Consider the following 13,083-nt stretch of genomic DNA (forward strand, 5'->3'; position numbering starts at 1 on the left):
CAGGCTGGTCTGGAACTCTTGACCTCAAGTGATCCACCTGCCTCAGCCTCCCAAAGTGCTGGGATTACAGGTGTGAGCCACCACACCTGGCCATATTTCCTTATTTTAAAACTTATTTTTCTTCTTATATATGTAATATGAATTTATGGCAAATAAGTTTGAAAATATGGGAAAGTATAAAAGAGAAAATTTGAAATTATTCAAATTTTTAAACTGTGAAATTATGATTTTGTTTACTGGAAATTTGGAGAATTCAGAAAATCATAGAAAAAGTTATCTATACACTTATAGATTACCATTTTGGGTTATTTCTTTTCATTTTCACTTTTTTTTCTTTTACACGATTGGGATTATCTTTTAATTTGTGTATCTGTGTTCCGTGTTCTGTTGTTCAACATTTTATGGTGTGCTTTTCTTCATGTCCTTGCATGGTCTTTGTATGCATTTTAAATGGCTGCATATGCAGTTCATGAGGTGGATGCGCCTTTGTTTACATGATCATTTCCTTATTATCAGACATTCTGAACCTGGGTCTCCTGACTCTAAATCTGATGCTATTTTTTGTCCCCACATATCTGTCTCTATTTCCTTTAGCTTCTTGTTTGCATTTATTTGAGAATTATTTGTGATGATTTTAGGAGTGTAAAAAACAGTATAAATAAATGTGCCTTGTATTACTACATAACAGTGCTAGTGTTGAGGATTTACTATGTGCCAATCTCTATTTCAATACTTTGAAGAGCTTCTCATTAAAGCCCCCATCTCCCACAACAACAGTAGATAGTTATTATTCCCATTATATAGATGATATCACAAACACACACGGAGGGTAAGTATCACAGCACATTCATTTGTGTCTAGCAAAACATCAGCTTACAGAGCCATATACAAATAGGCATTTATTTGTTCTTAGCCAGTCTGAATATGAGCAACTACTACTAGCATTTGGGTTAGAGGCTCAGTGACATCAAGGCTGTTGTCACTGCAGAAATTTTCTCCTGTGCCTCTTGGTTTTAAAATGGCTGCAAAAGCCATAGATATCACATCCTGATTCAGGGGAGGAAGAGAGAGAAACAGATGGTGTGGACTGGTCACGTCCGCTCCTTTTATCAAGAAAGCACATTTTCTTTCCAGAACCCCCTTCATCTCCCCAGCAGAATTCCACTCATGCATTATTGTGTTTTTCATGACCACTGTCAACTCCAGAAGAGATTGGGAAAATGAATGTTTAACTTTTTCAGCCTCTGGAGTGGAAGAGAGGTTTGGCAATGACTTTTTTCTTTTTTTTTTTTGAGACAGAGTCTCACTCTGTCACCCAGGCTAGAGTGCAGTGGCATGATCTCAACTCACTGCAGCCTTCACCTCCTGGGTTCAAGTGACTCTCATGCCTCAGCCTCCCAAGTAGCTGGGAATACAGGCATGTGTCACCATGGCTGGCTAATTTTTGTATTTTTAGTAGAGGCAGGATTTCACCATGCTGGTCAGGCTGGTCTTGACTCTTGACATCAAGTGATCCACCTGCCTCTGCCTCCCAAAGTACTGGGATTACAGGCTTGAGCCACTGCACCTGGCCTGGGAATGACTTTTGCTATGGATTAAATTATGTCCCCCAGAATTCATATGTGGAAGCCATAACCCCCCAGTGTGACTGTATCTAGAGATAGGGTCTAGGAGGTCATTATGGTAAAATGAGGTCATAACGGTGGGGCCCTAAGACCCACAGGACTATGGTCTTTAGGAAGAGGAAGATTCAATCTCTCTCTCTCTCTCCTACCCCGTCGCCACCCCCACCCCCCATGGCGACACAGTGAGAAGCCCCCAAACTTGACCATGTTGGCATCCTAATCTCAGACTTCTACCTTCCAAACTGTGAGAAAACAAATTTGTCTTTTAAGCCACCCATTCTATGGTATTTTGTTATGGTGGTACAAGCTCACCAAGACAAATAGCCACCACAAGATATCAGCGCTGGTCAAGTGTTGGTCTTATCTTTCCTAGCAGCCAATTTCATACAGGGGCCAACCATTGGCTAAGAATTGGTGTATATCACATCTCTGGCTTGGATTATGGTTGGAAGTGGCCCGGTGCCTGTCAAACCTCATCTCTCACTGAATATAACACCATCTAATACATGCCAACGTTTTCATCAATATTACTGTCACCACAAAGTGCCATTAAAATAGAAGTGGTTTCATCCATTATTTATCTGCAGCGTGTCTACTGAGTCATTCTTTTGCTGGAGAGCTGTCTCCTTGGCATTTATAAACTTGGTAACAAATCTGCAGCTCACTGGATTCCTATCTTCAGGCTGTGACAGGGACGAGGAGGCTCCATGAACTGTTTGGGCTGAAAGTAGTTGCTGTATCTCTTCCACCAGCCCAGAACACATTTATTAAGTGCCTGGTTGCACGTGATCTGAACTAGGGGCTACACAGTGGACGTTCTGAAAATGATTGGCTGTAACCCACTTTCTTTTAGTTACAGGGGGTTCTGAAAGGATCCATTATTTATTAGTGATTTTCAGTTGTGATTATTTTTAAATCAGAAATTCAAAATGGCAATTCTAATCAGTGGGAATACATTAATGAATAAAATAGTCATTACTGTCTTCATGGAATTGACGTTCTAGTAAAGAGGATATTTCATATATAAAACTAGATTTCTGGCTGTCGGAAGTACCAAAAGAACTGACAACTCTGGGCTGCCTTTTTTTTCATGACAACTATCACCTGGATCCAGGGAGCCACTTTATTTATGTATTTATTTATGTATTTATTTATTTATTGAGATGGATTCTTGCTCTGTTGCCCAGGCTGGAGTGCAGTGGCATGATCTCGGCTCCCTGCAACCTCCGCTTCCCTGGTTCAAGTGATTCTCCTGCCTTAGCCTCCTGAGTAGCTGGGATCATAGGCGTGCACCATCGTGCCCAGCTAATTTTTGTATTTTTAGTAGAGATGGTTGGTAGACCACCACCAACCCATGTTGGCCAGGGCGGTCTTAAACTCCCGACCTCAGGTGATCAGCCCATCTTGGCCTCCCAAAGTGCTGGGATTACAGGTGTGAGCCACCACACTTGGCTGGTGGAGCTACTTTTAGATGGGGTATGAGAACTGTCATTTGTCACACTCCTCATCACTCCTATTGTCTCATTTGATCCACATGGAATCTCAATGGAGTACATAACACTATTATTATCATTATTACTGCCACTTGCAGAGAAAGAAACTGAGGGTCAAAGAGGTGAAGTGACTGGCCAAGGTTTTCTAACTGTAGAAGATGGAGTGTGATATGAACCCACTCCTATGCAACTTCAGAGGCTGAAGTCTTTGCCACTATGCAGAGTGGTAATTCAGGAGACAGGAACACAAAAATATCACTAAGCAAAAACATTCAACCCATATAAGATCAAATTAGAGCAGTGTATCAGCAGGAAACAGATGGCATCCTCAAATTAGGATAACTCAAGCAGAGTTTCATAAAGAAACTATTTACAAAGTCGTGGGCAGAGTGTAGGGAAACTGCAAGGCATAGTGCAGAACCCTAGATTAGTAATAGTAGGGCTCCATTACCACTCCTAAGCCTTTAGGGGCAGATGAGGGGGTGGGTTACTGAAACTGGGGAGACAGAACTGTGGGGAGGACTGCCTTATTTGAGCTAACATCTTTTGCAATGAAATGCAGCCAACACTTGGGGACTCCACAGGGAGGGAACTTGGAGAATAAATACCCCAAGCTCGTGTTCCAAGTTGTCTCTACTCCTTCCCTTTCTTTTCCTGTCAGTGCCAAACCCAATTGGAAGTCAGAGGGCAATGAACCTTTGGTGCCTTCCTACAGGTCAGCCTCTGGGAGCACAAAGTAGGGCAGAGAAGAGTGGAGAATGGCCCAGGAGACAAACTGAACACCCAGCACAAGGCGCAAGTCAAAGTCAAGAAGAGCATGCTAGGGGACAAGGGAGAGTGGGGAATCAGAATATACCACCTCAAAATATGTTCTGTAGCAGAAGGATTATTTTGAGCTGAAGGCATTTGAGATTCAACAGATGCAGAAAGAAGGTTTCCCTAAGCATCCCTTATCTGACTAAAAGCAGAAACTTCTGAGAAATGAAGACTGCCGTAAATCCCTTTTCCTGGGGAAGTTTTATGGCCTTGAAGGAGATGGAAGGCTGCACCGAAATGGACTGGCATAAACAAACTTTGCAAAGATAGCTCTTATCTTCCTTGAGTTTCCCCCTATATTTACCTTGTACAGTTTTGGGAAGCCTAAAACCCAAACCCCCTTTCCCGTGTCTTGTCACATCTCTACAAATGTATCATCCTTTGTTGAAGTGATTTAAAAGCCTCCAAGCCTTGCCACTTTTTTGGGCGTGTTTTCTCTAATTTATGAACCACCTCCACGGGCCACATAAACTTATAAAATCACACAAAGTTTGTGTGCTCCTCCTACCTCCTGTTAATCTGTCTTTTGACAGTTTACTTTGCAGGTGCAGACACTCAGCCTTCAAAGGTAGAGGAAACATCCCCCCTTTTACAGCAGTGATGATGAGTAGGGGAAGAAATAAAGATAAGGATGAGTCCAGCTTTGATGGGGCTGGGAAAGCATCTCCTTTTCCTTCTCACTCTTTCTTACTCTCAGTCCTGTGAGGCCACCTTGTCTACTAGAAAAATGATTGATTCCGCATCAGAGATTCCTCAAGTTTGCAACAAAGGACTTGATACCTCTGTTTTGATGACTTTTCAGATGGACAGATGGCTGAACTATGCAGGCTGGTGTCTTCCAGTTTTTTCAGGGAATGGTAGAGGGCATTAAATTCTACGTTCAGAAAGTGACATTGTAAAACCTCCAAGACAGGTCTGCCTGTTTTTCAAGTTCTCTAAAATCGATTCAGCTCAATCCTTGTCAAATACCATATATCCTGCTAAACGGAGCTATGTATTACCCACCACCAAAAACCATTTGCTTGCTTACTTTCAGAATTTGCCATTTCTGAAATCAACAGGACCATGGCTTTAGATCTTTAGGGAAGTAGGTTTTCATCAGTGAATTTCAATCATCTTTACAGTGACATTTCCCACAGCCCACCCCAGAGACAGTGATATGAATATCACTGTCAGCATAAGTAACAGTAACAAATTCAGGAGCACTTTAGTTAACACTTTAACAATTCAAATAGTCTAGAAACCTAGTCTACCTGGTTCAGAAACAGTGTGCTTCTGAGAATACATGGGGTGAGAGGACAGAGGCACATAGCATTGTTGAATGAGAACATTCACAAGAGCCTGGTATCATAGTTAATTTAGGAATTAGTTGTGACACCATTATTTATGTCTCCATGAGCGTTTCCCATTCTTTTGCTTTTCTTTCTTTTTTTTTTTTTTTTCTGGAATGGAGTCTTGCTCTGTCTCCCAAGCTGGAGTGCAGTGGCATGATCTCGGCTCACTGCAACCTCTGCCTCCTGGGTTCAAGTGATTCTCGTGCCTCAGCCTCCCAAGTAGCTGGGACTACAGGTGTGCACCACCATGCCCGGCTAATTTTTTGTATTTTTCGTAGAGACAGCGTTTCACCCTGTTGGCCAGGCTGGTCTCATACTCCTGACCTCTAGTTATCCATCCGCTTTGGCCTCCCAAAGTGCTGGGATTACAGGTGTGAGCCACTGCACCTGGCACCAGTTCTTTTTCCTAGATAATGGAACCCCAATATTGTTCAGAGAGTAGGCAAGCCATGTGCCTCAAAGGAAGCTGAGCTTCGCAGCCCCAGAGATCAAATTGTTTGTCCCATCCAGGTTTGGTGCCCTCAGTCTCCACCAATGCTTGCATTCGCAGGACATGTGATGCAGTTCTGACCAGTAGGCTATGAGGAGTCTTCTGGGACTGTCTCTAGCACAGTGGTTCCCCCTTACCCACGGGAGAGACATTCCAAGACTCCCACTGGATGCCTGAAACCGAGAATAGTACTGAAACTGACTGCCATCAGTCAGAACACGTTTCTGTTAACGTCTTCCTTCCACACATGTAACGCCTTTTCCATCTTAACTAAGCACTTATCACACACTGTGTCTGTAACTTTTGCAGTCTGAGGTGTGACAGTAAAACTAGCATGAATTTCTTTTTCCTTCCTCACAATTTCATGGATAGAAGATTCATTCATACTGTAGATATTAGCAGCATCAGCAAACGATTTCATTGCTTATTGAGAACTTTCACCTTTTCACATAAAAGAAGCATTTTAGGCTTCCCTGGCATATTTAAATTGCCACCACTACTCCTTTTGCACTTTGGGGCCATTATTAAGTAAAATAAGGGTTACTTGAACCCAAGCACTGGGATACTGATACTGTGACAGTAGATCTGATAACAAGATCTGACTAAGTGATTAGCGGGTGGTTAGCATAGACAGCGTGGACATGCTGGATAAAGGGATGATTCGCATCCTAGGTGGGATGATGTGGGACAGTGCAAGGTTTCATCATGCTACTCAGAACAATGCGTGATTGAAAACTTATAAATTGTTTATGTCTGGAATTTTTCATTTAGTATTTTTGGGCCCTGGGTGACCATGGGTAACTGAAACTGAGGAAAGCAAAACTGTGGATGAGGGGAGATCATTGTATAGATTTTTCTTGCTGCTAGAAAGAGTCGCATCGGAAGAAATAGTTGCCTCTTTTTCTGCTGGACATTATCGTAGCAGCTTGTGGTATTTTGAACTGTGGCAACTAGGAAATGATGGACAGGGAACCAGATCTCCTGTTGAAAATGGGAGAGTGCAAAGATGCCGTATGACACCCATGAACCACTGAGTTCACCAACCCAAGGTCTATCCTCCCTCAGGTTTTCTAATGTGAGACAATAGGTTTTTTATTGCTGGAGCCAGTAGACACAGGGGCCTGGATCCTGATGTGCCATACAGAGTCATGAAATTCAGGAGTCAGAGGGGAAGGAGAAGGGTAACTAATAATTTTAACAGATTGTTTTTCTATTTTTTTGATTAAAAATATACAAATGTGAAAATTCAATCAAGATGGAAGTGTTAAGAATGGGAACTGAAGTCTATAATTCTCCACCTCCTACCTACATATGAATGTAATGTTAAAAAAATAGGATCAGAGTAGACATAGCTAACAGTAAAGCTCAGTTCTTTGTACAAATACATGTCAGTCTACCCCATTCTTTTAAATAATATCTATAATATTCCAAAGTATAGATATACCATAATTTTTTCAATCTAATACAGGTGGTACTTTTAAAAACGTTCATCCAGATCGGTGTGGTGGCTAATGCCTGTAATCTCAGCATTTGGGGGGGCTGAGGCTGGAGGATCACTTGAGGTCAGGAGTTCAAGACCAGCCTGGGCAGCAGAGCGAAACCCTATATCTACAAAAAATTAAAAAAAAATTAACTGGGCATGGTAGGGCAAGCCTATAGTCCCAGCTACTTGGGAAACATGAGCCCTGGAGGTGGGGTCTGTAGTAAGCTGTAGTCACGCTACTGCACTCCAACCTGGGCAACAGAATGAGACTCCGTCTCAAAACAAACAAACAAACAAACACTGTGATCCTTGGGTAAATATGTTCATGAGCCCTCAATCTCTGCCCTCAGTTATTTTCAGCAAGTCTCAATGTCATTCAGAGAACCATGCTCAGGGAGCAGCTATGTTGCACAGTGGATGGGACACGGGATTTGGGGTCAGGCAGATTGGGGCTGGGATTCATACTCCCACATACTAGCTGTGTTATCTTGGAAAGTGATTAAACCCCTTATGTCTCAGTTGTCTCATCCCTAAAAAAAGATAATAAAACCTACCTCTTAATATTGTTGTAAGAGTTAGAAATAACATATTAAAGTATCCTTTACCCAGAAAAGTTATTCAATGAACAACAGCTATTGTTTTAGGAAAGGAGCTGCCTTCATGAAATAGTTTAACTATCAACTAGTTAAACTAGCGAAATAGTTTAACTATCAACTAGTTAAGCTAGCGAAATAGTTTAACTATCAACTAGTTAAGCTAGCGAAATAGTTTAACTATCAACTAGTTAAGCTAGCGAAATAGTTTAACTATCAACTAGTTAAGCTAGCGAAATAGTTTAACTATCAACTAGTTAAGCTAGCGAAATAGTTTAACTATCAACTAGTTAAGCTAGCGAAATAGTTTAACTATCAACTAGTTAAGCTAGCGAAATAGTTTAACTATCAACTAGTTAAGCTAGCGAAATAGTTTAACTATCAACTAGTTAAGCTAGCGAAATAGTTTAACTATCAACTAAGCTAGCGAAATAGTTTAACTATCAACTAAGCTAGCGAAATAGTTTAACTATCAACTAAGCTAGCGAAATAGTTTAACTATCAACTAAGCTAGCGAAATAGTTTAACTATCAACTAAGCTAGCGAAATAGTTTAACTATCAACTAAGCTAGCGAAATAGTTTAACTATCAACTAAGCTAGCGAAATAGTTTAACTATCAACTAAGCTAGCGAAATAGTTTAACTATCAACTAAGCTAGCGAAATAGTTTAACTATCAACTAAGCTAGCGAAATAGTTTAACTATCAACTAAGCTAGCGAAATAGTTTAACTATCAACTAAGCTAGCGAAATAGTTTAACTATCAACTAAGCTAGCGAAATAGTTTAACTATCAACTAAGCTAGCGAAATAGTTTAACTATCAACTAAGCTAGCGAAATAGTTTAACTATCAACTAAGCTAGCGAAATAGTTTAACTATCAACTAAGCTAGCGAAATAGTTTAACTATCAACTAAGCTAGCGAAATAGTTTAACTATCAACTAAGCTAGCGAAATAGTTTAACTATCAACTAAGCTAGCGAAATAGTTTAACTATCAACTAAGCTAGCGAAATAGTTTATCAACTAAGCTAGCGAAATAGTTTAACTATCAACTAAGCTAGCGAAATAGTTTAACTATCAACTAAGCTAGCGAAATAGTTTAACTATCAACTAAGCTAGCGAAATAGTTTAACTATCAACTAGTTAAGCTAGTGAAATAGTTTAACTATCAACTAGTTAAGCTAGTGAAATAGTTTAACTATCAACTAGTTAAGCTAGTGAAATAGTTTAACTATCTTTGGTTCTTCTCACCATGAACACAGTGGACAAATATGCATGTGTACTTGTTAGTCTAAGATGATTACTTTTTTTCTTCTTTTTTTTAAAGACAGTTGACTATATTGCCCAGGCACCCAGGCTGGTCTCGAATGCCCAGGCTCAAGTGATCCTCCAGTTCCAGCTTCCAGAATAGCTGGGATTACAGGCACAAACCAGTGTGCCCAGCAAACATAATTTCTTGAAATTACTCAGCAATTGTTCCCTAAATGGTGCAAGGTAGTACATGGAAACTAATCATCTAAATTCATCTTTGTGAATCCTGTAAAGAAGATAAACATTTAATCCCCATTTCATGGACTGCAGAGTTTGAGCAATTTATTAAATAGGCCAGAAATAGACATTATTCATGGTAAGAAGATCTCAATAGGCTGGAATGATGGGTCAAATTAAACAAGGTGAACTATTTTAAGGAAAAATGTAAAATTTATCTGTTTAGTTATGTTTCTTTTTTTGCATGATGCAGAATGGGAGAAATGTCACTTAATAGCAAGTATAAAAAAGGCTTAAGAGTTTTAGGTGGCTGAAGTTCAGTGTGAAGCCATAGTGTGATCCAGCTGTCTAAAGAAGCAAATATAATCTTTGTCCTCATAAAGACAAGTAAGAAACTCAAAACGAGGAAGATAATGACTCCACTTAGTTTGCTTTTGTTAGACCACATGATCTAACAATGGGGATGGCAAGTAACTGGCATGTGGGCTGAGGATTGCTGCTCGAATGCCCATGACAGATACCACTAATTAACCATATTCCACTGGGTTTAGATGTAGCCTCTGAACCTCTATCAACACAGTCTTTAAGGCAGCCAATAGTTTTTGAATGAAGTTGGCATGCAAGATGAAACCTACAGGTAACCAATGGACTGTAGGCTATTCTTATCATCTCCTTCCAAGGGGGCAGCTAGTGCTTATATCATGTATTCCAACCTTTTACCAGCCACAAAAGATTGAATAGGACCCAAGGGTTGTCAGTCTACAGGCTACTTTGAAGAGCTTTATTTAAAATGAATACCTCACTCTGATTCCCTCTTTGGGGAGTTTGAACTTGGGAAAAGAAGGCAAATCAGAAGGTTGGTGGCAGGCCTCGAAGCTGAACTCTTAATGGAGACCATGCTGTCGTAGAGGCCAAAAGGGAGCAGAAGGAAATCAGAAAACAGAAACAAGAATGAGGAAGCAGAAGCTATGAGGTAGAGAAAATCTACAAATGGAGAGGGGATATGGAATTGGTTGGTGGCAGCAGAAATAGCAGATGAGGCGGAGAGAGCTGAAGATGAACAGAGCCCCGCTGCTAAGGGACTAACAAGAGCTCTTGTCCTCTGTGTAGAGATCCAGGTGTACTGCTATCTCTACTCCTCCCTAGAGGCCTCATTTGCCTGGGGTCCAATCAATCTGGCTATGAATTTGAGATTCTTTTTTTCTTACATCCACTATAACCACCTCCTATTGCTTGAGGTAGCCTGAGGAAAATCTTTGTTCCTTGTCGTCAAACATGTCTACTCAAGGTTCCTTGTCTAGTTTTGGGTGTCATATTGGTGAACTGGAGCAGGTCCCCAGGAGAGAGATTAGAAGGGTAAAGAGGCCAGGGATCTCTCACACAGAAAGAGTTTTCAAAGGGATGAGGAGTACTTACCAAGAACAGTGACCCTTAGAGTGTAATCACCAAGCAGCAGCAGTGGCATCTTAGAGATGTAAATTTCTGGTCCCACCCCGGATCTACAGAAATTGTGGGGGTAAGGCCTTGGACTACGTGGTTTAGCAAGACCTCCATGTCTGATGCATGCTTAAGTTTGAGAGCCACTGGTCTAGAGAAGAGAAGACCCAGGCAGATTATGAGGATGATCTCCAGTTAATTGAAGGAGTCAGGAGGATGAGGTGTGATATGATATCCTAGAGGGCAGCACCAGAACTTTGGCTGGAAAAAATGGGAGACAGATTTTAGAACAATAGAAAGAAGACTTCACAAACAGTTAAGGCTGGTTTGAGAAAGATTTGTGCCTGGTGGGTAGTGAGCTGCTTGTTTCTGGGGGAGTTTAAGAAAGGATTGCATGACCAACAGTTGGTAGATATTGCAGAGGTCTGTGAAGTACACAGGAGAAGAGGACACTGAAAGAGGAAGCGTGCATTAGGAAGGCTCTGCAAATTAGGAACAGCAATTGAGGACTGGCATCCAAGAGCTCTCTCATCGCTATGGTAACAGTGGGGGTGGGGGTGGTAACAAGCTAATTGTGTTTATAAACCTCAGCTGGGGCTTGTTTCTGGGCACTTTCTTGAGTTAAAGGTGATTCCAGGATCCTGGTCTCTGCCATGCAACAAATCCTAACTCCTGGGACCAGGATCCTATTTTGAAATTGCTTATATTCCTATCTCTAGATTCTAGCTCCTCATTAGACTCTCTTGAGTAGGGTAGAAATTCCAATATGGGGAAACAGGTGGAGGAAATCTGATGATCAACCCAAACATCTCAGGACAGGAAGCTGCATCTAGAGTAATGAATACTAATTTCAAACCTACATATTGCATTTGGTGGGTAAAAGTGTGAGCGGTAGAAACAGAAGGCTGGATATCATCAACTGAAGAATGAGGAGGTTCATAAATTTGGAAAGGAGAGCTTTATTTCTCATAAAGGATTGCAGCCTGCAGGGTTGCCATTCTGACAGGGTGGGAAGCATAGCCTCTGGTCAGAAGCCCAAAACAGATACTCTGAGGGTGGGGCAAATGGAATAGAAATTTATGCTGAGCAGAGTGGTCGAATATACATATTCAATAAGCTATCAGAGGAATCATGAATATTTATGAAGGAGAAATATGCACACATGCAATTGAGCTTCATCCCCCTGCATGTGTCCCATGTACAAAAAATGACGGTGTTAGCATGATCTAAGGGTGGAGTTTTTGGCCCTTTGACATCAAAAGGTGAAGCAGACAGGAAAACCCTTACTGTGCATTCTTTGTAGATTGGCCAGAACCACCCTGTGGTCGGTGGTCTCTTATTGGGCAAAAAAGGAGAGGCAGCATTAGGCGATAGGCTGATACCAGTGGTGGAGTCTTTTGAAAGGGCTGCTTTCTTTTTAAAATATTTTTAAATTTATTTTTTTATTTTCAATAGGTTTTTGGGGAACAGGTGGTGTTTGGTTACGTGAATGAGTTCTTTAGTGGTGATTTGTGAGATTTTGGTGCACCCATCACCAAGCAGTGTACCCTGTACCCAATGTGTAGCCTTTTATCCCTCGCCACCCCACCCTTTCCCCGAGTCCCCAAAGTCCAATGTATCATTCTTATGCCTTTTGTTGTTCTCATAGCTTAGCTCCCATATATGAGTGGGAACGACAATGTTTGGTTTTCCATTCCTGAGTTACTTCACTTCATCCAGGTTGCTGCAAGTGCCATTATTTCATTCCCTTTTATGGCTGAGTTGTATTCCATGGTGTGTGTGTGTGTGGCTGTTTGTGTGTGTGTGTATATATATATATACACACACACCATATTTGCTTTGTCCATTTCTTGTTTGTTGATGGGCATTTGGGCTGGTTCCATATTTTTGCAATTGCAAATTGTGCTGCTATAAACATGTGTGTGCAAGTATCTTTTTCATATAATGACTTCTTTTCCTCTGGGTAGATACCCAGTAGTGAGATTGCTGGATCAGATGGTAGTTCTACTTTTGGTTCTTTAAGGAATCTCCATACTATTTTCCATAGTGGTTGTACATAGTTTACATTCCCACCAACAGTGTAAAAATGTTCCCTTTTCACCGCATCCACACTAACATCTATTATTTTTCTGATTTTTTGATTATGGCCATTCTTGCAAGAGTGAGGTGGTATCTCACTGTGGTTTTGATTTGCATTGCCCTGATCATTAGTGATGTTGAGCATTTTTCCATATGCTTCTTGGCCATTTGTATATCTTTTTTTGAGAATTGTCTATTCATGTCCTTAGCCCACTTTTTAATGGGATCGTTTGTTTTTTTCTTGT

This window comes from Gorilla gorilla, chromosome 4 (genome assembly GCF_029281585.2).
Source record: "Gorilla gorilla gorilla isolate KB3781 chromosome 4, NHGRI_mGorGor1-v2.1_pri, whole genome shotgun sequence".
NCBI lineage: Eukaryota > Metazoa > Chordata > Mammalia > Primates > Hominidae > Gorilla > Gorilla gorilla.